Source organism: Odontesthes bonariensis, chromosome 12 (genome assembly GCF_027942865.1).
Source record: "Odontesthes bonariensis isolate fOdoBon6 chromosome 12, fOdoBon6.hap1, whole genome shotgun sequence".
Taxonomy (NCBI): Eukaryota; Metazoa; Chordata; class Actinopteri; order Atheriniformes; family Atherinopsidae; genus Odontesthes; species Odontesthes bonariensis.
In genome coordinates this window covers 3459284-3485004 of record NC_134517.1, presented here as the reverse complement: position 1 = coordinate 3485004, position 25721 = coordinate 3459284, and the positions used below count along the sequence as shown (strand labels likewise).

The 25721-nt window shown below is 40.9% G+C and overlaps 1 long non-coding RNA gene across 1 annotated transcript; it reads right to left on the bottom strand.

Moving 5' to 3' along the window:
- Window positions 1–1080: 1080 nt before the first annotated feature.
- Window positions 1081–2550, bottom strand: LOC142396078 (uncharacterized). The gene is made up of 3 exons (XR_012772503.1): window positions 2441–2550; window positions 1461–1591; window positions 1081–1218 (listed from the first exon to the last, which is right to left on the bottom strand). It is a non-coding gene; the product is annotated as an uncharacterized LOC142396078 (long non-coding RNA).
- Window positions 2551–25721: the final 23171 nt, after the last annotated feature.

Below are 25721 nucleotides of genomic sequence, written 5' to 3'. Positions count from 1 at the left end.
GCCAGCACATCAAGTGCTCACGTCCAGACATCCCGGACCAGGGATGCTGCCTGCCAGACTGACCCCATTGTCAATAGGACTGCAGCCACACCGAAGAATGTTGTCTTTCTCTATATTGGAATGCTTTGCAGGTGAGATGTTTTACCTTGTAGTTGTTGAAAGTTTTTGTCTGAAATGTCATTATTGAGCCGGGTTTCTCCAGCACTATAAGGCACAAAACACCTAGACCAGGTCCCCTGAAAAGATTGTCTTGTGAATGTAATTTATATTTGATTTACCAAAAAATGTATACTTTTAGGGGGTTTTCAGATCATAGTTCCTATGAAACTTCACAATATATGAAAAGCTTTTTCCAAAATGTTTTTTACCTACTTTCAAAAATATTGTTTTATTTGTTACTACCATTAAAAGCAGCATTTAAATGTTTCAAATGCTATCTCAGCTGATATCACTTTCCTGATGCTTGAAATCAGATTTAAAAAAAAAAGTAATGAGAACAGCTTCTATAGCATTTTGGAAAAGAGCTTTTCATATGCTCTCCCATGATGATGCATGTGTCTCTACCAGCTAACCCCCACCACCATGACAAATGAAAATTCTGTGAGAAACACCGTTTACACATTGTTTCTTGTACTTTCAGACTGTACTTGGCGGCGATCCACTTTAATGAAAATGCAAACCGACCACAGGCCCAGACAGCAGACGGTGTACCTCTCTTCAAAATCTCCTTTCCCAAATCCAAGAAGGGAGAGTGCAGTCAAACGTCAAAAGACTAAGCCAACCTTTGGTAAGACCTCAAAAGTTCAAGAATTCAAGTCCAACTACTTTTGCCTTTATCAAATTTACTGAGGTTAATTCCAACAAATAGGAATACAAAAAATGTGAGAAATAGAAATCTAAACAAACATAAATATATATATAGAACAAATATAAATATATAAATAAACATTGAAATGTACAAATGACTAACTGAAATATACAAATGTTGTGCGTGTACAGTGTGTATGAATGTTCTGTGTGAAAGGGTATGTGGATGTCCTGATGGACCTAATTTTTCGCATGCGAGGGAGTCTAAACCCGGTGCAGTGTCCTTCATCATCGGGGTACTCGGCACGGATACGCAGGACCACACAGGCAGGAATGACCACTCTGATCCGGCGACCCAAAAAGCCCCAGCACCACGCCACGAACTGCCTGTAGGCCAAATACCTGAAGCGCCTGGAAGAACAGATAGAAAAAATGAGACTTGAAGAGAATGTTGTTGTTCTTCTGTTATTGCTATGTTGTACATATTTACATATTCCTATGGATTATTCTTGATTGTGTTTTAATAATGTCTTGTAAATAAATATACAAACACTCTTCATACGGTCTGCATAGTTGAATTATCAGGCTCTGTTGGGTGGGTATACTGTAAACTCTATGTATGTGGCTATGAGTGATTATTTTACAACGCTTACCGATGCGTTCTTCTCAGGCGTAAACTGCCAAACAGGTAGATCCAAATGTTTACAGTGTTACCTGAGGGATCTCCATGCAGCATCTATTCTCCCTTTCTGTGGGCATTATCTCGCAAATTCCACATTGACACCTATTATTTAAAAAAAAAAGGCAGTGTAATGATATTCTGTTTTCAGGTAATGCCGGCAAATATAACAATGAAACATCTTTAGTGGCAAGTAAATGAGTTAACAGGTGAGCATGGAGAATAATTACATGCTGGTCAGAATACTATCATGTTTTTTGCATGCCATAGGCTACTGTATAACTACATGGGCAACGAACAGCTGGCTGTTCCCAGTGAAGACAGGCTACTAAAAAAGGTGTACACAGAAATATGTGGCATAAGTTTCACTTCGTGTAGTTACACTTTGGATCCAGCACTTGGTCAGGATATGATGAGGTATGTTTTTTTTTGTTTTGTTTTTTTGTATATTACAGCATGTAAACCTTTTTGTCTAGAAAACTTGGTTATAAATCGCTCCCCTTATGTCAACACTGGGTGGAGAATCATTTGCCAAACAGGACAGTGTTTGTGGGGGTAATTGCAATTGCAATTTTCATGAAATTACCCACCGCCAGCGTTTATTACAGTTGTTTTTCATAACATGTTGGCAATGTGTACTATGGGAAATACTTTGGCAGTGTTACTGTTGTACAATGCAAGGCGACATTGAGAAAGTTACTTGGTGTAGAGACTGAAGATGCCAGCAGCCATACTCACTAATGTTAGCACTGCAAATACGTGCCCACATTGCAAAATAAGTTGGGAACTTATACGTTTTGTAAGCAAAAATAATATTTTAGGTAGTCCTGATGTAGTGACTAATTTCTGCTCTAATTAGGCTACCGTAGGCTAAGCGACTGCTATATCTGCGCACCTCAGTGGTTCGGACCGACCCAACTATAAACGTTTCCAGACATAACATTTCAAACTCACCATTCTGAGACGTTTTGCTGAAGGCGCTGCTGATCTGCAGTTTGTTGCTGAACTGCCTGCGCCTCGGCTTCAGGGTCCGATTCCGGGTCGAAGGCGAACGGTACGATGGTTTGCTCACCTGCCATTTCTATTTTTTTTCCTACTACCAGGCAGCTAACATGCGCGGAGCCAAAACAGAGAATCAGACACGCCCCCATTCAGCCATGACACACCCCTCGCGCTCCTCCTTGCTTCTCATTAGGAAAACAGGGCACTGGAGAGAGCGCTGAAAAGCAGCTTTCTTCTAAGTGGCCAAATCTGCGTTTTCCGGGTGAATTTTGAGAACGCCTTGGGGTATAACATCCTGAAGCCTCCGAAAGCCCATTTAAAGTGCCGCTACTATACCATGCCATGGGAACTTTAAGCTCAACATTTTTGGGTTGGATGCCTTTAATATTTATATCTTGTCTGATAGCAGCTGCTAAAGGTTCAATAAAAATAGCAAAAAGTGAGGGGGAAAGTGGGCAACCCTGTCTGGTACCTCTCTACAGACTGAAGCTTGGAGAAGTTTGATCATTTGTCCTGACACATGCATTTGGGGAGCTATATAATATCCTTATCCAGTTGATGAAGTATGACTCAAACCTGAATTTGTTTAAGGCTGCAAATAAGAATTTCCAGTTGCTCGATGAAATGCTTTTTCTGCATCTAGAGAGACGATTGTGGTTTCCAAGCTGTTGATGGTAGAATGATCTATGAGATTAACTAGTCTGCGTGTGTTAGTGGATGACTGTCTACCCTTTTTGGGACGTATGGTGGTAAATGGTAAATGGACTGTCCTTGTATTGCGCTTTTAAAGTCTAGTCGACCACTCAAAGCGTTTCAACACTACATGTCACATTCACCCATTCACACACTCTCATACAGCACGTCAACGTTGTTTTTTTCTAGTCTTTTGGCGAGGGCTTTACAAATTATATTGAGGTCTACATTTATTAGAGATATTGGCTGTTAAGGAGTAGCCATTACTGAATAAATGGATTTATCCCTGGCCGTGTGGAGAGGTATGTTTAACATTTTTGCATGTGACAAGTGAATCATTATTCCCTTAACACCTTCCTTCCTCTATTCTTCCTTTCCCTCTCCATCTATTCTTTGCCTCTTCCTTATGTATCACTAATATGTCAAATTTCTTTTTTGACCATTTTTGTGTTCTATTTCTTACATGCACTAGTGCTGTTTATATTTCATTCAACATCCTGGATAGGCTGACCTCCTCCTCCTCATCTTCTTGCACTGGCTGTCTCTCCTTTATTTATGTGTATAATGAAAGCCTATAATCATATTCTACACGCCCACATACTGTATGAGGCTTTAAGATTATATGTCTGAGGCCGTAAGAACAACAGAATCATTATATTAATGGTAGTGGTGGAAGATTCTAATCATTGTTGCAGTAATGCTTATTATCCACTCTGTCTCTCAAACTTGGCAGTTATTTCCGAGACCGCCTGGTGGAGGAGGGAGATAAATGAGACACAACAGATGTCTAAGAACACAGACTCAGAAAACAAAATCATGAAAAGCAGCTTTCCCTTTAAAATGACAAAAATATAAAGATATGATAAGACATATGCAAGTCTTTAAGGCTGCAAAAACTATTTCTCGAACTCTAGCATTGAAAAACACAACTGAGTCGGAACAGATTGTCGTCCATTTCAACAATCCTTATTAACAAGCCACCTCCAAGAAGATCATTAAGTTCTAAGTAATTAGTGCAGACGGCTAACTTTAGTGTCACATGCCAGATTAATGTAGTGACATGTCCTAATCTGTGTTGTATTTTAAACCTGATTACAAATCTAACCAAGTAGTACTGCTTCCTAAACCTAGCCAAGTATTTTTGGTGCTTAAACCTCACCAGGAAATATTTCTAACGTAGCAAAGTAGTTGTGATTTCTTAACCAAATCAGCGAGAGGGTGATACCAAAAGTTAATCAATGAGTAAATTTGTCACTGCAATTGATTAAATATTCAATTTAAACTTGTCATATAAATGCAAACCATAAAGACATCACTTCTGTATGTCAGCACTCACAAAATTCAAACAGTTACATATTTCTCCAGTGAAAAAACTGCATAATGCAGCTGAGGCTTAATAGTACTGTGTTTTTATAGAAGTAGATTTACTTTTGTGCACTTGTGGATGTGTGTCACCTCCTAGTAGCTCACTTCATGTCCCAACCCCAAAACTAAATAAGCAGTTCAGCACTTTTCCTGCCTCTCAGTCTGAGTGAATAGCCTCTTCGTGGAGTTTCTTGCTGTGGGGTCTGTCATCTGCTGTGGGGTCTGTCGTCTGTGCTTAGTGTGGCTTTGTCCCTTCTGTACAACATTATCACTGTAGAAATGAGGACTTGCAGTGGATGTTAAATAACTGCTGAGAGAACTAATTGGTCAAGTTCAAGTGTATCACCTGTTTCATTTTTATATTAAATATATTTTAGGTTCAGAATCGTTACAAATATGCATTTCCATTGCTTTCAGACATGTAAACCCTAGTAACTGGGTGAACACAGACACATGCACCAAAAAATAAATAAATCAGAATCAGAATCAGAATCAGAATCGCTTTTTATTGCCAGGTATGTGGACACACACGAGGAATTTGACTCCGGTTACACCTCACTCTCTTTAGTGCAACAATTACAAAAAAAATAGACAAAAAAATAGACATAGAACAAGATTAAATCAGAAGTGCAAATTGGTGCATGGTGCAAGGATGAAACACTGAAGTCCGGTTTTAGCTGTTTAACACAGAGACAGCCTGAGGGAAGAAACTGTTCCTGTGTCTTGTTGTTTTGGCGTACAGAGTTCTGTAGCGCCTTGCAGAAGGGAGGAGTTTAAACAGTTTGTGTCCAGGGTGTGATGGGTCTGCAGAGATGTTACCTGCCCGTTTCCTGACTCTGGACAGGTACAGGTCCTGGATGGAGGGCAGGCTGACACCAATAATCTTCTCTGCAGACCTTATTGTCCGTTGCAGTCTGTTTTTTTCCTGTTTGGTGGTTGATCCGAACCAAACGGTGATGGATGAACAGAGAACAGACTGAACAATGGCGGTGTAAAACTGGATCAGCAGCTCCTTAGGTAGGTTGAGCTTCCTGAGCTGCCGCAGGAAGTACAACCTCTGCTGGGCCTTTTTGATGATGGTGACTGTGTTGGTCTCCCACTTCAGGTCCTGAGAGATTGTGGGGCCCAGAAACCTGAAGGATTCCACAGCAGACACTGCGTTGTTGGTGATGGTGATGGGTGGCAGAGTGGGGGGGCTTCTCCTAAAGTCCACTGTCATCTCCACTGTTTTTAGCGTGTTCAGCTCCAGATTGTTCTGACCACACCAGCAGACCAGCCGTTCAACCTCCCGTCTGTATGCAGACTCGTCACCGTCCCGGATGAGGCCGATGACTGTTGTGTCATCTGCAAACTTCAGGAGTTTAACAGACGGGTCTCTTGAGGTGCAGTCGTTGGTGTAAAGGGAGAAGAGCAGTGGGGAGAGCACACACCCCTGGGGGGCGCCTGTGCTGATGGTCCGGGTGCTGGATGTGATGCTCCTCAGCCTCACCTGCTGCTTCCTGTCAGTCAGGAAGTTTGTAATCCACTGACAGGTGGAGGAGGGCACAGTGAGCTGGGTGAGTTTGGTGCGGAGGATGGCTGGGACGATGGTGTTGAACGCCGAACTGAAGTCGACAAACAGGATCCTGGCGTACGTCCCTGCAGAGTCGAGGTGTTGCAGGATGTAGTGCAGTCCCATGTTAACGGCATCATCCGCTGACCTGTTCGCTCGGTAGGCGAACTGCAGGGGGTCCAGCAGGGGGTCTGTAATGTCCTTCAGGTACCCCAACACCAGTCTCTCGAAGGACTTCGTGACTACAGATGTGAGGGCAACAGGCCTGTAGTCGTTCAGTCCTGTGATGGTGGGTTTCTTGGGGACCGGGATTATTGTGGAGAGTTTGAAGCATGAGGGGACTTCGCACAGCTCCAGGGATCTGTTGAAGATCCGGGTGAAGATGGGGGCCAGTTGGTCAGCGCAGACCTTCAGGCAGGAAGGTGACACACCGTCTGGGCCGGGTGCCTTCCTGATCTTTTGTCTGTGAAAGACTGACAGAACATCCTCTTCACAGATCGTGAGTGCTGGTGGGGAGTCAGAGGGGAGAGGTGGCAGAGTGGCAGGTGATGTCAATGGGGGGGGGGGTGTGAATGTGTCAAACCTGCAGTAGAACACATTCAGCTCGTCAGCCAGTTGATGATTCGCTGCAGTGTTTGGGGATGGTCTCCTGTAGTTGGTGATGGACTGCAGGCCTCTCCACACTGACGCTGGATCGTTGGCTGAAAGGCTGTTTTTAATCTTTTCAGCGTAGCTCCTCTTGGCTGCTTTCACCTCCATTGTCAGCGTGTTTCTGGCCTGGTTGTACAGGACTCTGTCCCCACTTCTGTAGGCCTCCTCCTTGGCCTGACGAAGTTGCCTGAGTTTTGCAGTGAACCAGGGTTTGTTGTTGCTGTATGTGCGGAAGGTTTTGGTGGGCACACACATGTCCTCACAAAAGCTGATGTAAGATGTCACGGTATCAGTCAGTTCATGCAGGTCTGAGGCTGCAGTCTCAAAAACACTCCAATCAGTGCAGTCAAAGCAGGCTTGTAATTCCACTTTGGCGTTGTTGGTCCATCTCCTCACCGTCTTGACCACAGGCTTAGCAGATTTCAGCTTCTGCCTGTAGGTCGGGATAAGATGAACCATGCAGTGGTCAGAGAGTCCCAGGGCTGCACGGGGGACAGAGTTCTTAAAAACAGTGTAACAGTGGTCCAGAGTGTTTGTGTCCCTGGTGGGACACTTAATATGCTGTTTATATTTTGGCAGTTCGTGGCTGAGGTTTGCTCTGTTAAAGGGGAAGTTCGCCATTTTGCACATTAAGCCCTGTTTTTAGGTAGTCTGGGGTGAATTATAGATGTTCTGATCACAATTTGGACATTTGGTGCTGAACGGAGCATTTAGGTATCCACTGCTGCAGCCCACCCACCTTTGCATTGAGTCAATGACCACTCAAGCAAACAATCATAAAACGGCATTAAACTTTCGTTTGCAGAGACATGAAACTCACCGTGTGGTCTGTGGTGGACAGCGATACGTTGGCTCGAAAATCACCGCGAAATACGCTTCCAGAGAAGTTATATTACCATTATTGTCCGTCTTCATTGATTTGTATTGTACACAAACAACGCACTATCGCCACCTAGTGGCTGGATGTCTTGCTGCTGCTATTCAACAGTGTCCGGAAAAATAGGTCCACCAAATGCTAAAACAACTGTTAGAAGGCACATTTCGCTGCAATTTTCGGGTCAATTTATCGAAATTGACCCGAAATTGTCGGCCAGGTGTTGGAACGCCTCAGTAACACAGGCCTGAGGAGGGATGTAGACTCCGACCAGAACAAACGAGGAAAACTCCCGCGGCGAATAGAACGGTTTACAGTTGATGAAGAGTGTTTCTAGTTGAGGAGGACTGCATGATTTGTTTAGGACCGTGACATCAGTACACCAACCTTCGTTAATGTAAAAGCAGATTCCGCCTCCCCTCGTTTTCCCCGTAAGCTCCGTTATGCGGTCCGCTCGGTGCAGGTGAAATCCAGGCAGGTAGAGAGCAGTGTCCGGGATGTGCTCACCGAGCCAGGTTTCGGTGAAGCACAAGGCAGCAGATCTGTTGAAGTCCGTGTTGGTTGTATTGAGGAGCTGCAGTTCGTCCACCTTGTTCGCCAGAGAGCGGACGTTGGCCAGGTGAATAGACGGGAGCGCAGTGCGAAACCCCCGCTGCCGCAGTCTGACGAGTGCGCCGGCTCGCTTCCCCCGATGTGTCCGGCGTCTCCAGCGGAGACCACAGAGAGCTGCTGCTCCTCCAATGAGTAGTTCTGTTAAGTTTTCCGGATCGATGAGAACCGAAGAAAAAACTTTGCTGGTGGTTATACCAATGTTTAGGAGTTCTTCTCTGGAGTAAGTGACCAGAGAAGGAGCACAGAAAACACGACAAATGCACAAAAACGTAAAAAACACGAGAGAGCGAAGTACCGAGGCAGCCATCCGCGGCGCCGTCTCCATGGTAACCAATATACTAAACCAAATACTGTCAGGAAACAAGATCTTACATGATCTGTAAAACATCAGACTAAAGTTTCATCTGTACAAGAAAACTTTCTTTCCTTTATTCAATCAGTCAGAGTTTCAATCATGGGGAAATTATTACATTGCAGATAAGAGCAACATGAAGTACAAAAAATGTTTATCGGATCAAAAACATGTAATCAAAATTTTTGCAGAACAAATGTGCATTTAACACTACTACTTTGTTTGCACTCAAATTTAAACACCTTCAATGTATTCAGTATTACTGAATTTTTAATGAGACAAGTATGAAAGTCACAGAGAAACGTCCAGATGAAAAAGTTTATGTAAAACTATTACATTTTGCACGGGACTTACTTTTGATGTTCATTAAAACAGTCTTATTATTATAGTGTTTGTGAATATCATGACTTAAAATCCACTGGAAGAACGCATTTGAGAGAGATGGCCATCTTTTTTCTTTTGTTAGTGAGTTCACCATCTTGTTAAGGACAATTTCAGCTTGCGTGAGAAGAGCAGCTGGGGTTCCAGACTTCTAACCCAAACTCTAATGGACGGCTCCTTGTCCCACCTGAGCCACCTCTGTTTCATTCAATAGTTGGATGTGTGCGTGTAAGAGGGAGGGAAAAATCACAAAGAAGACAGAATCAACTGAAACTGAACTCACTGTATGTTGGTTCCCATTCAACATTCAATTTCCCGACGAACGCCGCTATCCATATAGAATTGTTAACCAGAAGCTGAAAAGGTCCTTCTCTGTTCTACAATGATTTATTTTCTCTCTGCTTTCCTCACACTCCCATGCACGCACAAACCCACACATACAACATCCCATATTTAAATCTACACACATACATTGTATTCACAGACACAAACATACTTTTACTCCTGAGGCCAATTAGTCAAGGTAATATGTCTTCATCTTTCCTTTGAGTGTTCAATCATCAGTATAATTGGAATCAATAAAGTAATTTCATTTGGCAGAGATGGGAGTTTCTGGGACTTGTTTTGAGCATCATCACAGTTGGTTGCAGGGGGAGGAAACCACAAAATAAGGGTCTCATTAACTGGGTCAATTACAATCGACAGACATTACCATATTAATCTTCCACTACCTGAAATAATAAAGATGTTTTTGTATGTTTCTCAGGCTGCTGCTCATTATGCCTTCAGCACTGCATCCCAAACCATATGCTCATTGCAGCATAGCAATTAAGTAAATCTATGTCTTAGATGGTTGTCTCATTTTTTTTACTGTACATATTAAACAATGGCTACACTTATCAATGGTTTTACCTCGAATGATATGAAGTGTCACAAGAATTGTTACTAACTCTTGCAATTACACTGAGCATCAAGATGAATTTCCTTTTCATTCTTTCAACTGACCTCAGAAGCTAGCTGTTTTAACTCAATAGGAGAAAAAAAAAAGCTCTACTAACTATGTTTTAACATTTGAACCATGTTAAAAGACTTGAGGGGTAAGAAGATAAAATACAATTAATTTGATTAAAAATTAAATAAATCAAAGCCCTTGAGAAAATAGTTGCAGCTCACCTTTGTGATCATTTCCACAGAAATAATCTGTTTGAAGAGTTTCAGTCAGGATTCAGAGTGCATCATAGCACAGAAACTGCACTGCTGAAAGTTACCAATGATCTCCTCTTAGCCTCTGATAGCGGACTTGTGTCTGTGGTTGTCCTGTTGGATCTCAGTGCTGCATTTGATACGGTCGATCGCAGTATTTTATTACAGAGACTTGAACATGTTATTGGGATTAAAGGAACTGCATTAGGCTGGTTTAAGTCATATTTATCTGATAGATTTCAGTTTGTTCTTGTAAATGAAGAATCTTCCTCACACACCAGAGTAAGTCATGGAGTTCCTCAGGGTTCTGTGCTTGGACCGATTTTTTTCACTTTATACATGCTTCCATTAGGTAACATTATTAGACAGCATGGCAAAAACTTACATTGCTATGCTGATGTTACTCAGCTGTACTTATCTATGAAACCAGATTAACCCAATAGGTTGGTCAGACTACAAGCATGTCTTAAAGATATAAAGACCTGGATGACTCAGAACTGTCTGCTTCTAAATTCAGGCAAATCTGAAGTTGTTATCTTTGGACCTGAGCGCTTCAGGGAGAAACTGTCTGGCTATATAGTTACTGTAGATGTCATTTCCTTGGCTCCAAGGTTCCTCACTACACGTGGCTACATTACTACAATCAGGTTACAGTTATTGCCATTGTTGGTTCCGATTGGTTCCAATTCAAAGTACGCATCCAGACAAGTACGCTCCGGATGTGTACTTGCTCCCATTTTAAGTTGACGGGTATGCCATTAGCCTGCTCCTCCTCCGCATCCTGGCTTGTCGCTCCCGTTTCTCCCTTCTCAGCCTCACCGCTTCCTCTTCAACTTTAAAATAAAGAACTCCAACAGCAGCTGCAAGCACAGCTCGGTACATTTTCAATCTTTTTTAGAAGTTTTGATTTTTCTTTGCATCACACACGGGCAGCGATAAACAGAAAAATCAAAAACAATTGTTTACGTTTTTTTTAATTTTTTTGCGTCAGCATCTTTGACGTAATGAAGTACGCTTCCGTTCCAAATGCACAATGAGCGTACTTGCGTACTCAGAAGTCCGTACTTCCAACAAGTCCATACTTGTACGCAAGTACGTACTTAGCGTACTTGGTATTGAGAAATGGCCAATGTGCAGGCAAATCAGCTCATCACAATGACTTTATTCTCATAGTTGTTCTGACAACTAGAGGTCTACTCAAGTCCAGTAAAAAAAAATTGGATGCTTGGTTCTGTGTTGGATTACAGTGAACTATATAGTGCATTCCAATGCTTCAAGTCTTTGCCATAGTTGGCGAGTCATCTATTTCCATTTCAACAAAGATAGATTCTGTAAATATTCTGACATTGGTCCAAGGAGTAACAATCTCACGTTGCAAGCTAAAATCCTCAAAATTCAGTGCACACATAAATGTTAAACTCAAAGTCAGTAAAAATCTTTACCCTACAAACCATTGTCCAGAAGGTTTGGTTAGAGGGCCTAAAACTGGTTTAAAATGCAAAGAAAAATATACAGTTTTCAAATTTACAGTGTTGCTTCATCAAAAAGCAAAGTTTTGCCCACAATTACCTCAGTCTTTTCCACAGCAGAGCAAAACTAAAGTGCTGCTGGGATTTTATGTTTATACATCTCGCACCTCCACAGAATTTTTCTTACACGCCAGGGGAGGTTGTGACAAGAATTTGGGGAGACTATGGGGAAGGACCTTCAATTGGCCTCAAAGATGTTATGGCAAACCATTCGACGACTCAAAGGGAACGCACAGACATTCCCAGATTGTGCTTAACCTGGGTGGAAAACTGTTGACCTGAACTGAGGATCCTGTCGGGTGGTGGAAGCAGCTCTTTGAGGATCTCCTCAATCTGGATAGCATGTCCTCCATTGAGGAGGCAGAGGCTGATGACTTGGGGGAAAAACTTGTCCATAACCTTGGTGGGAGTAGTTGAGGTTATTAAAAAGCTTCCCGGCGGCAAAGCACCGGGGGTGAACAAGATTCGCCCTGAGATGCTAAAGGCTCTGGACATGTTGGGGCTGTCCGCAATCTTGGCACAAAGTCAAATTCATTTCCAGTGCATGTTGGACTGCCCCTTCACTGCCATCGTCACCGATCCTGTGATTTTCATGGACATGATCTCAGGTCGTAGTCGTGGATAGGAGGCCGTCTGGTTTAGGAACCTCAGGGTTGCATCTCTGCTTATTGCAGATGATGTGGTTCTATTGGCTTTTTCAAGCCAAGACCTTCAGCGCACAGTGGACCATTTTGCAGCCGAGTGTGAAGCGGCCAGGATAAAAGTCAGCTTTTCCAAATCCGAGACTATGGTTCTTAACCGGAAAAAGAATGAATGTTCTCTCCAGGTTGGGCATGAGTCCCTGCCTCAGGCAGGGGAGTTTAAGTATCTGGGTATTTTGTTCGTTAGTGATGACAGGTTGGAGCGAGAGATGGACAGTTGTAATGAGGGTGCCACTCAGGTCTATTGTGGTGAAGAAGGAGCTGAGCCGGAGGGCAAAGCTTTCAATTTACCTTACCTCTGGTTATGAGATCTGGATAGTGACCCAAAGAACGAGATCACGGATACAAGCATCTGAAATGGTTTCCTTCGGAGAGTGGCTGTGCTCAGTGTTAGAGATAGGGTGAGGAGCTGCACCGATAGCTCAAGTACTGTTGTTTGTTCCGCTTTGCAGACTGTTTACTACAAACTACAATTTGTAGGTTATCATTTTATTGAGTTGTTTCACTTCATATTTTTTCAGTTAAAAAATAGTTTGTGCTTTGAATTTTCCTCTCTCTTTTTTCTTTTTTTAAAAAAGGTTTCCAAGCAAGTGCTCCAAGCAAGCTAAATCATTTCTGTCTCTTCATCATCCTGAACTTAAATGGAAAATCGCTTTAGCTGCAGTAGCAACTGAAGACAACGTCTCCTCCAACCGAACTCCCACCTCTTTGCCTTATAAAAAACATCTATTATCCGCAAAACAGCCAAGCGGTGGCAACAATTACCAGTCCTATGCAGGTGCTCCCTTTCTCTCTTTGTCAAGGTGCTCAAAATACATGTACAAGGCAGCAGGAAGTCTATTGTGCAAAGTAGTGTGAAGCACACAATTCTCCGACATAATACAGAAAAAATCTAAATATATCTTGAGTGTTTCATACATGACAACAGTGATTTCACTTCAATAGACTACAATAGAGCTGCTTTTAATATTTCTTCTGTCATAAGATCCGGAGCTATTCAGAAAGCGTTTCAGGCTGTACCACTGGATGGTCATTCCTATCGATGCTTTACAACACACCACCGCACCATATGATTTGGCTAATTCAAACTGCTAAATAGTGTAAAACCTATTGTCAAAGTTGAAAAGGTCGACTTCAAAGTCTAACAAATGCAAAAATTTTAAAAAAGGCGATGAATGAACATAAATTAATTTGAAAAGCAAAGTAAATTTAGGGAGAAAGGGAGACACAAAGTTTTGTTTCCATAAAAACTCAGACTCGCGCTGCTGCTTTTTCGCAGGCAGGGGAGAGGAGACCTTACAGTCCAATGACAGAGTGGTGCAGATGTCATAAATGAACTAAACATTCAGACACACACTGCTATGGTGTCACAATGAACCAGCAGTCACTCACACCCAATATTTCTCAATTTGCTCCTAATTGTTGTGTAAACCTCACTCATACAGTGCAGTGTTGCTTTGTCTTGTCTGCATGTGCTCCCAGTTAGCAGCTAGTCATCAGTCACAGGGTTTCGCTTTGTTAGAAAATGCATGCGTTCCGTGAGTGCGTGAGACGAGGGGAAATTGCGTGAGTCTCATGCTCAGTGTGTGAGAATACGCAGCTCTGCTCTTATAAGTTGTGAAGTGATGTTTAAGTGAGAATATGTTTGTTTTCTCTACTCCAGGAGATGGCTTCCCTCACTTTCATCTTCTACCTTCCCACATTCCTGTGGATGAAGAATGTGTCCTCGCTCTCACTATAACACACACACACACACAAACTCATCTGCACTCCCACTCTTACTTCTCTATGAGCTTACACAAAGGCTGACACACATGTAGTCAGGCATAAAGTGTTCTCAGCTCAATATAATAAGAACAGACATGTTTGCACTGCTTCTCATTTGGATTCCACAGTACTGCCTGGCCTCCTTTACGATATTAAAACTCAGTTCCTATCATTGTCAGAGCCACAAACAGATGGCGGCAAATCTGCTTGGTTTCCACTGAGGTCATGTGAAAGCTCCTTTTTTCTTACTTGGTTTATTTTGGGGGCTGTAACTTTCTACCCCTCCCTGTGCACAGAGAGGAGCTCTCTTTATCTGTAGTATGACACATCTTTGAGAAGGTGCAAGATTTTTCTTTCTTGCTTTACACCATATTTTCCACTTTCTCTGGGGTGATATTTTTGTGTGAATTTGCAGTGTCAAACAGAGTATAAATAACTCCGTTTGCATGACTTGCCCATCTGCTGCAGTGCTCTCATTCAAGGCAAAGTCTCTCTCAAAGGTTGGAACTCACGTAAACCCATGAAATTGTAAATTAATTCACTGCAGTACATTTCGTAGTTCCAAATATGGACATAATTGCAACCATTTAAGATTGCAGAGAGCGTTTTTAGCGCATGAGACACTTACTGTGTAATAATTTAGCAAAGAAACGATTGTTTAAATGGACTAAAGATCCAGTGTTTTACTTCTGCACATACTTCTTCTCCACTGACCCACGATGAGGACTTTTTCACAGTGTAATATCTTCTGCTCCTCTGTGCCCTCCTTGCCTGAACCTTTCCAGGTGTGGGTCTTCTTTGCAGTGATTGAGGTAGGATGAAGCATCACAGAAATACAGTGGAAGCAAACAGCTTTTTGTCACTCCTTTGCCCCGAATGACATCGCATCAGTGAATTAGCCACCAGCTGCTCTTATGAGATGTAAATATTTCCAACTTTTCCAGCCCTACATCAGCCATGTTATCACTAACATTTGTAACCGGCCATCAGTCAATATTTAATACAGCTGCTCTAATGTAATCTGTAACAAAATAAAACACTAAATCTGAATTGTTGTTCAGTCATTTCCACCTTGCAGCCCTTTTTATCCAAGAGTTTACCTTTTCAAGTCTCTGCAGTGAAATTTGCTCTGTGATCTTGTTCCCCTCTAACCACAGGTGTTCTGTTTTTCTACCCAGGCTCGTTGAAGTTCTGATCAAATGGCAGTCCTCATCTTGAACTCTGAGACAGCGTGCTTGTGCTACAAATACACACTGGTTATAAATATAAATGACAGTATTAATAAAAGATGACTTCTTATTCAAATCCTTCATTATGCATGCAAATAGATTTTAACAGGGAACATGAACAAAGTGTGATCTAATGTGCAAAGTGTAATTGTTACGAGGGTGCTGACCTGAGATCATTAATATTCATTTACTACATTGTTTCAGTCTGTTCCCATTGCAGATGATGACCTCTGATATGAATGAGTTTGATTTGACTTTTCATTGATGTGCAAAATCTTTGGAGCTGATGACTGTGTTCAGTTGAAAGGACACAGTTATTATAATAGTTACTAGCTATTAGGCTACCACTGGCTGAATAAGACTACTGCTGCATTATTAGCATAGATTAATTGAAGTATTAAAACATTAAGGTTAAAGTTTCTGGCTACTACTGATGTTTTCTAAAAATTAAGAACTATAAAACTAAACACCAACACCAATCTTCAGCTGCATTGAGTGCTTTCCCTACCAGCTTTGTCAGCTAATACCAGTGGATTACTTCAAACTGATATTTGAATGAGAAAGTCAGCCAAAATGTATTTGTAATTCTTACTGTATTATATCAATAACAAAGTACAATCTGTCAGTAATGTGTTTAATTTTTGATTGGGGGAGTGTTCAAGTGTAATAAAATCAGTGTGAAGTCAAACAGATGGTCAGATGGAGCTGTAGATGCAGCTCCTGACAGTAAGCTCATGGAACACTTTGAATCCTAAATAAAAGCTCACTTCCTCTCAGAGTTCCAACTCAGCAAAGTTTGAACACACACAGTTGATGCCTGGCAAGAATCAACTTCTTTTTTTTTTTAAATTCATCAGAATCAAAATATCTTGTGATACCTTTCTTTGATGTTCAGTGTTTAAGCTTTCAACGTTTTTTTCATGAAGCTGTCAAAAGAACGTTTAGTGGACAGTTTTATCACTTCTTTCCTCCTCAGAATGCAGCTCGTGTTTTAACTGATAAATGAAAAAAGTTAAGTTTGAGAATATTATTTTGGAGGGGAACTTTTGTCTAAATGTGTTAAGCAAACAATGCAGCTTAACCTTCATGTTGTCACCTTAAATTTAAGATATTTACATAAACTCAATGGACAAGAATTTCACAGAAATATCTGACTTTCTGTGATGTCTTTACACCATTTCTTTTTTTAGACTCACACCGTATCTACTGTCACAGCCCGGCTCTAAGGCTGCAACAAAGATGGGAGAGAGACGAGAGTTTCCAATTTCAAATATAACTTTTATTAACAAAATGATCTAAACTAAAGAAACGTGGAAATCAGTTGTCAATAGTGTATGTATGCATGCATGAGTGTGTGGATGTGTAAGCGATCAAAAAACAGAACAAAACAGCAGCCACCCTGTAACCTGGTCTAAACAAGTCAATCCAAGTGGGAGGGTCGTAACTGGCAGGAGAGGAGCTTATAAGACAGCCCCAGGTGTGGCCCAATCAGCCTGATGAGCGATCCGCCTCACTCCCTGCAAAAGGGAAGAAACTACAAAAAAAAGACGGGGACAACTAGTGGAGCGGAGGGGTCGTCACACTACAAAAACTTACAGTTGAACATGTTAGGATTTTTTGTCGACATTGACGTTAAAATATTGACCTCAATGGCTTGAGGTGTGTTCCATCAGAAGCTTTTATTTTTTCAAATACAGCTCTTCCACTCATTTGTTGGCTCTTGAACAGCTTTTGTGTGGACCACTAGGTTACCATGGTAGCACCCCAACCCTAACCCTAAATGTAAAACATTTATTAAAAAATAGTATTGTGGAGAAAAACTTAGAAATACAGTTACATACATGAAAGGTCTATTCAGTGCTGCAGCACATGTGGATGAGCCTGACAAAGTGAGTTTTAAATATAGCAGTGACATTCAATCCCAATCTGATTGAAAGATGTGCAACAAAATATGTCCTAACACAGCTTTACTCTAGTTTTTCTTTCATCACCACGATTAGGATGTGATAATGAGCTAGCGGTGCATTCCCACCAGTTAATGAAAGCCTACCCACCCCCACATGTTCTGCATTGTCTGTGTGAGTATGATAATTGGGAGTTTGATGAATCCTAACACCAAATTTTCAGCATGCTTGAGATAAGTGTTAAAATTATCAGTGATCCACTCATGCATGCATCTGGATTCTGTCCTCAAGGTGACTTGCATTGAGTATTTTTTCAAAGATCCCTCACATTTGTGTTATTTGATTGATTTGATAAAAAAATATATATATAGTAATTTGCACAATTGATTGCAATGACAATGAATGTGCACGATGTGGCTCTCCAGCAGCTACACCGTGCCACTGAGATAACATGGGAAGATGATTTAACTAAGTTCTCCTACAGTGTTTGCATAAATCGGAATTGTTGGAATATTTTGTATCCACCGTAGCACCCACAAAAATATGTATATCTATGTCCATGATACAAGGTATCATGATGAAAAAAAAAAAAGAAACCCTAGTATTTCCTATACAGCCTGCAAAGTAAAACAGCTAACACTCACTCTAAGTCACTATGTGGCCCTAAAACTATTGGATTGGCACTTACTCCCATGTGGTTGCTCAAAAGAAAGTTTTAGGCCGTTCTATAAATTAAGTGACTGGCGACCTGTCCAGGATGTACCCTGCTTCCTGTCAAATGACAGCTGGGATAATCCGAAATCGGATTAAGCGGGATATATATATTAAGTTATCTGTTTAATCTGTTAAAGTTATCATTATTATTATATAGAAAGTTTAATTAGCATGTTGCACCTTTGTGCTAATCCTTTCATTTCTTTTTTATCGAAGCCTATCAATCAGCATGTAAACCTCTGTAAATACATAGAGGTCATGGTTCGGAGTGGATACGAGGAAGGAGGACCCAGGTGCAGACATGGAGGTGGAGCCACGAGGTAACTTAAACTCAGTTTATTTTGGAATCCAAACGAAAATCGCTGCCACACTGGAATACTAAAGTTGGAAAACCAAAAACACCTAAGAATGAAGGAAAACCAGACATTACAGAGGAGTAGGAACAAGACTGACGGGGGAAACCATGGCAACAGCGACGAGGATCTGATGAAGAATAAGGACAACCAGGAGTTTAATTACTGTGGGGATGGTGATTAGTGAATGATGGCAGCTGAGGATGAGTGAACACAGGTGAGGGGAGTGGAGCTGATGACCAGGCAGGAGGGAACTGAGAAAAAGGCGAGGAAACGGCAACTTATTTCAACTGGACTGAACCAGAGTCCAGAACTGTTGAAACACGTTGAAGTTATTTACTTTTTCACCCAACAGCCTCTGTCCCCTCATGACTGATTCATTTTCTTCTTGCTTTTGTCCTCTCCTAAACCATTAAAACTTTTATAGCCGTCTTACAAGCATGCCCACCAATTAAGCTTTATACCCCATTAAAAATTCTAACAGGCTAATCTAAGTGCTGTGCTGCACAGAATTCCACATTGAATGTCCACTGTGTCCGGACGCTGGTTCACTACCACCCCCTCTATAAAATATTAACATCTACTCTCACACAGTCGGCACGCCAACTCCTTTGGGGTCCACTTAAAAATCTATACTGCTGCAAATAGACCCAACCAACTTGCCAAGCACTCTGACCTGCCTGCCAGTCTGAGGTTGTCCTGTCTGCAGCTCTGTCACAGGCATCTTTTACGCTGTGGCGGAATTATGCACGAGCTGAGGGATGGATGGATGTTATTACTAACTTGGCTCTTTGTTTTAGGGGGCAAACAAGAAAGAATGTTCGGATCTGTTGGTTTTCTGCTTTTTTTTCTCCTGGTTTTCCTCCTGTTCCTGGATTCCACAGGCGTGGTTCCTGGAGTGGCTGATTATTGATGCAACTCACCCGTGACGGTCTGATTGCCTCCTGCTCCTGAGCCTGGGTCTGTTCTCCAGTTGGTGCCAGTTCATCTGCATCAGTAGTTTGGGCAAACTCGTTTTGGCTTGTGGTCAGTGAAGATCATTTGAGTAAACTTGTACCCTTTTTTTTGTTTGTTTTGTGCATCAGGAAGAGGACTCAGTCAACCTTGGATCTGTTTTCATTGAGGTATTTTTCTTCAAGATGGAAGTCAACAACCCAGAGGCTGGATGAGGAGCATTTCTCAGTTTTTTTTCAAATCAGTCATCACTTAGACTCTTAGAGGAAAGCTTATCCATGTTTATCATTCATTATATCAACCGTTCTGTTATTAGCTATATTTTAAATGCTTCCTCTTAGAGGAAAGTTTATCCATGTTTGTTAGCTTTTGTTAGTTTACTCAAATGACCTGTTATAGTTATATAATCCTACTATTAGCTAACTTTACTTTTGCTCTGTTATATTTATACCAATCTTACTGTTAGCTAAAATTACCTGATTGATGTTTTTATTTACCTGTATTTCTGTGTTGTATTTTTTCTGTATGTCTTTATGTAAAGCACATTGAGTTGCCTGTGGTATGAAATGCGCTATATAAATAAAGATTGATTGATTGATTGACTTACCTTTTTGGAGCCACTCTGCACTGCCAACTTCTCCGGAGGATTACTAACTCACTTTCAGAAGGGAGACCCACCCTTGTCAGTAAACACTTTTGACTCCTCAGTCCCACAGGTAACAGCACACGGCTCTCTGCCCGCTAATGTGCTTTAAACTGTGTGTTAAAATGTTGGATTGCACGAAGCAGGTCAAGAGACAAGAGGAAGGCAGACTACTGTAATGGTAGCTTTCTCTATGTTGACTCAGTTTGCGCTATTTCTTTATCCAAAGCTAATTTTGATTGTAGCCTTTTCTAATTCACTTGTCCTTTTTCAGCTCCTGTGTCACGAATGGCAGTGGCTGGTCTATGTGATAAATATACTGTCTTTAGGAACAGGTGAGGCTCAAAGGCAAAGGCAGAGTGGAGGGTAAACTGGAAGAGGTGCTGGTAGGCCATCCAATCATGGATTTGAGCCAAATGCAATGATTGGCTGACCTTTTTAAATGCCTGTGATAGACCCACCAGTTTGGTCATTTTTACACTTAAATATGTTTATTGCTGTCATGATGTAAATAGAACATCTAACAAAAAATGCATTGGACAGAATCCGATAATGTGCCTGTACAAGCAGACTTTGTATCATCATTGATTTATTTTTTTTGTTTATCATAGTTTTATTTGAGGTAGTGGTAAAGTAGATAGATATAGCGATACGAGTGTCTCTTTTGATCTTTTTAAACTTGCTTTTGGTTAATTTATTTATTTATTTTTTTCATATTCTGTTTTTATTCTAAGCACATTCTGATATTTATTTGCGTTGCTTCCTTTATAACCAATGTGCCCCTATTTCAGCACCCCATAACATTATGTACTGCGAGTACAAGGGGTATAATTCAGGAGCTCATGAATGAGTGAGAAATTATGGAACTGTGAACCTAGTTCAGAATTTCTAATGGTGAACATGAACTATATCAACAAGCTCCACAGACGGGAGTGGTGTATCTGTTTACAGGACTGCTGTAAGCTGCACAGTCCACGGAGTCGGCTCATTTCTAGAAGAGGGGCCCGAAAAAAGCTGCATGCTTAGAGAAAAAGTGACTCCCCAAGCATATCGAAGAGCGTCTTCTGGTCAGATAAGACTAAAATTTAACTTTTTGTCTGTCAAGGGAAATGCCACGTCTGGTGCAAAGCCAACACCTTTATCACCCCAAAAACATTATTTCTACAGTGAGTTTTTCATCGCAGGGACTGGGAAACTGGTAAGGAATCAAGGAAATGATGGATGGTGCTAAATACAGGACGGTTCTTGAGGACTTTAAGTCTTCCAAAGATTTGACACTGGGATGGAGGTTCACCTTCTGGCTGGATAATTACCCGAAGCACACTGCTAAAGCAAACCTCCAGTGTTTCCTTGGGAAATGTTTAAACGTGTTTCTCCTTGTCAAAGACCAGACCTCAATCCACTTGAGAATCTGTGGCATAACCTTAAGATTGCTCTATACGAGCAGAACCCATCCAACTTAAATGAGCTGGAGCAAGTTTGCTTTGAAGAATGGGTGAAAATCTCAGTGGCAGGATGTGGCCCAAAGAAATAGAAGAAGTCTGTACAGACTTTACATCCGTGTGATTTGAAGTTGAATAGATGGTTAATAGATGAACCTAAACTTGGTGGAAATCTGTTACACATATGGATTAAAATAACACCACCTGTATTACTTTATAAAGGGCAAGGAACATCTGATCCATGTCCATAAACTACAAAAACACAACACTGTCAGCAAGAATATAAACTGCTAATATTTCTTTTTGTTGTGTTTTTTCTTTTTAAGCTTGTGAAACAAGGGCAGGTAGCCATCTCGCTCATGTCTCGCACCTCCTTAGGTATTTTGGGGGTGCGCTGGCTCTCATTCAGGACTGTTGGGCTCTGTTTGATGCCCACTCTCCTCATCTCTGCGGCCTGTCTCAGCTTTATTTCATTCATTTAATTAATTGAAATCTGGTCATTCTGCAAGCTCCTGAAGCCACCTGCACCTGCACATTTTTCCTTTTAAACATTAGGTTTTTAAACAAAAAACTAATTTTCTACCACGATTTTATTACTTCTAATAAATTAACTTTTTAATTCTCATGGAGACTTGGCTTCCTCAGATCTTCAGGAGACTGTAGCCCTGTGGTTGAAGCAACTACTCCCACCTTCACCGACCCCGTCTGTCCGACAGGGGAGGGCTGTTATCTGCAGAAAGGCTTTTCACTGTACTCAAATTCAATATTACAACTACTCTTCATTTAAACATCTTGGTTTTATTGTTAATTTTAAAGATCCAGTGATAATTTTGATTATTTACAGACCACCCGAACCAAACAATATTTTTATATCAGAGTTTACTGAGTTACTTTCTGTTTTTATGTCAAGGTATGATAAGGTTCTCGTATTAGGACATTTCAGCTTACACATAATCAGATTCTTGTTAGTGATTTTATGGACATTTTAGAAACTTTTAACTTGTCTCATTCATGAACCCATACACTCAGAAGACCTTAAAGCCATTTTATTTAATGTTACTTTATCCTATATAAACTCTTAGCTTTTTATCTACCTACAATTTTTCTACTCTTTTTCCTTCTGCATCTTTCACTGCTTTCAATCCTAATTTTAATGTAGAGCAGCTGGTCTCCTGTTTTGACTGTGCTTGATTCTGTTGCTCCTTACAAAGATACAATATTAAAAACCAAACCCCAGCCCAGGATGGGTGATTCTATCCAAGAGTTAGAATGTAAATGGAAGAAAAGTGGTTTACATGTTTTTCTATGAAATAGAAAGTAGCCACGAAAAAAATTCAATGGACCTGGACAACAATCCCTCAACCTGTCGTTTCACGAACCCCTCCAAAGAACTTTGTGAGAAGTTTTTACAGTTTCTTCATAATAAAGTCTATGATATCAGACATATTTTACACATCGGTAGAGAAATCTCTGCTTATTTTAGCCATTTTAATCTTATTTCTTTGTCGCTTTTAACCAAAATCATATCGCATATGAAATTAGCTACATGCTGCCTTGATATCATTCCAACTAAATTTCTTAAAGATGTTTTAGGCACAATTGCTCACAATATTTTAATAATTATTATTACCTCTTTAGCAGAAGGCATTTTCCCATCTTCTTTAGAACATGCCGTTGTCCAACCACTTGTAAAGAAACCACAATTTTAGACCAATTTTCTTAACTGAGAAATTTCAGTCAGAGTTTTAGAGCTTTGCACAGCACTGACACTGCCCTGCTCAAGGTTACCACTGACCTCCTTTTGGCTGCCGACACTGGTCAGGGTGCAATTTGAATTCTTCTAAGTGCAGCCTTTGACACAGCAGACCATACCCTTTTAATTGAATGTCTTAAATTCTTGGTTGGTATAAGGGATACTGCACTTAGTTGGTTATATTCCTACCTTTTAGACAGAACCCGTCCAGTCCCCATGGGTAACAATAAGTCCTCTACAACTCCTATTACCTGTGGTGTACCGCAGGGTTCTATTTTAGGTTCGATTTTATTCTCCATTTCTATGATTCCTTGAGGCAGAATAATTACGCGACATAATGTCTCGTTTCACTGCTATGAAGATATACCTTCCGCTTAGACTGATGATCCAAGAAGCTGCTGTAAATGAATGCTTAAATGATATCAACTGCTGTATGTCACAAAACTTTCTTCAACTGAACAAGTCCAAAACAGAGATCTTAGTTTTCAAACTCCACCAATCTCTTTACACATAATCTTGATCCCTTATCCATAAACATCCTTCCCTCAGCCACAAACTTCCCCTTCCATACGCACATAAAAGAAGTCCAATCTTGCTTCCTTTAGTTAAGAACATTGTCCAAAAATAAAACCACTTCTTCACCCCTCAGATTTCGACAAAGTTATTCATGCGTTTATATTTTCCAGGTGAGATTACTGTAACTCCCTCCTTACTGAGATCAGCCCAAATCATTATGTCTCCAACTGGACCAGCAGCCGAGCTCATTGGCTTAAACAGACAGTCACATCACCTCGCTGCCTTGCACTGGCTCCCTATACGTTTTAGAATTGATTTTACTGAAACCGTCTCTGAACAGAGTAGATGGTCTCAGGTGTCACCTTTAGTGCAGCATTGTCTCTCCTCCCCAGGCAGTTTCACAATCATTCACACCCTGGGTCCTGTCACCAAAACTCGCCCTTTCAGGCAGGTAGACACTTGACGGGTGATAATGACTCACACGACACGCATACCGGTCAGGGAGTTCAGTGAAACATGTGACTGTAACAACCTTCTCTGCTTATCAGCCGATACTCCCCACCATCTAGTTTAGAACTGAAGAAGCCTTTCGGATGAGAGGATGAAACATCTTCACGATCCAAGAAGAAGTCCAGTTGTGCTAATTCAAACTCTTATGTTTACCGTGACCTGGGTGGCCGAGGATCTTTCTAAACATGTTCCTTTAAATCAATTCTTTCAACACATTTTTATAGATTGGCATTAAGGAGACGGTGTCTTTTATTGATCTTCTTTATCCATTATTTATCTATTCATTTCTTTTATATACAGTATATATATATATTTAAATTGATTAACTTACTTATTCTAACTGCTATTATCATATTGAACTTGCTTGGATTCTCTTTTGGTCTGTAAACTCATTTTTTAAAAGGTGCTCTCTAAATAAAGTTTAATATTATTATCATTCCGGCAGAAGAAGGAGCAACTCCCAAAGCTCTGTCTATTTGATGCACTTTGATGCCACCGCTTCGAGTGACTCTTTTATTTATTCCTCACCATCTTCATGTTGTTTTATCCATGGTTTTTAGTATCCACACCCCATCTCTTTATCTCTTTCTAACATCTGCGCACCATCTTCTCTGCAATGTGTAACAGAGGGATTGCTAAGAGCTCGACAAAAAGGCAGGACAGGCTCTCATGGGCAAAATTTAACTAGCTACAAAGTAGAGATTTGTGAAACTATGTGGAAGACCACAGCCAATCAATTACAACTCCTTTTATACTAAGCAGACTGCCAGCACAAGCTTAGCCACTGTACTCACATAAGGACAAACAGCTGTGAAGTGTTTTTTTATTTCTTCTTCTTCTTCTCAAATATTTTAATGAGATTAATTTAAATGTATTAGAGTAGCCCAGTCAAAGCACAGACTTCAATCTAACTGAAAATCTTAGCTACTTCATATTTCTGTACACCAGTAAGGCCGTCCAGCTTGAAGGAACTGGATCTGGGATGGACAAAAATCCCGGGGGCTATGTTTCATGTTTGTAGAGACATCCCCCAAAAGGTGTGCAGCTGTAAATGTTGTAAAAAGATGTTCTAAAAAGCTTCAACTTTGCTGTAGTGAACAGTTTTCAGTACAGCAAAATGTAAAAATTCTATTATTTGTTGTTTCACATTTTCAATATACTATGCACCTTTCAAATGGTTAATGAAAAATCATTCAACACCCTCAGACATGAAATCTTGTTTAAACAAAATAGGACTGTAGCTGCCATTGATAGGCCTGTGTGGGAGCATGTGATCTATGTTATTTTAATAACAATTATAAAGTCAAAAGTTTTGCTTGGTTTTTTGTTTCCTTTTGTATGTTTATTTTGCTGTGTGAATGGATGTGATTATATTTTGTTCTTGGGTTGTTTTCGTTCACTTTATTCTTCTGTTGTATTCTTGGGCCGTGTGTGTCATGTGACCTTAATGACCTTATATGACCCGGAAGCATTGTGGTCAGGTAGAGACTTTCAGAAATGTTTGAGGTGCACTGCGTTGCAACGCTCCAGAGAAA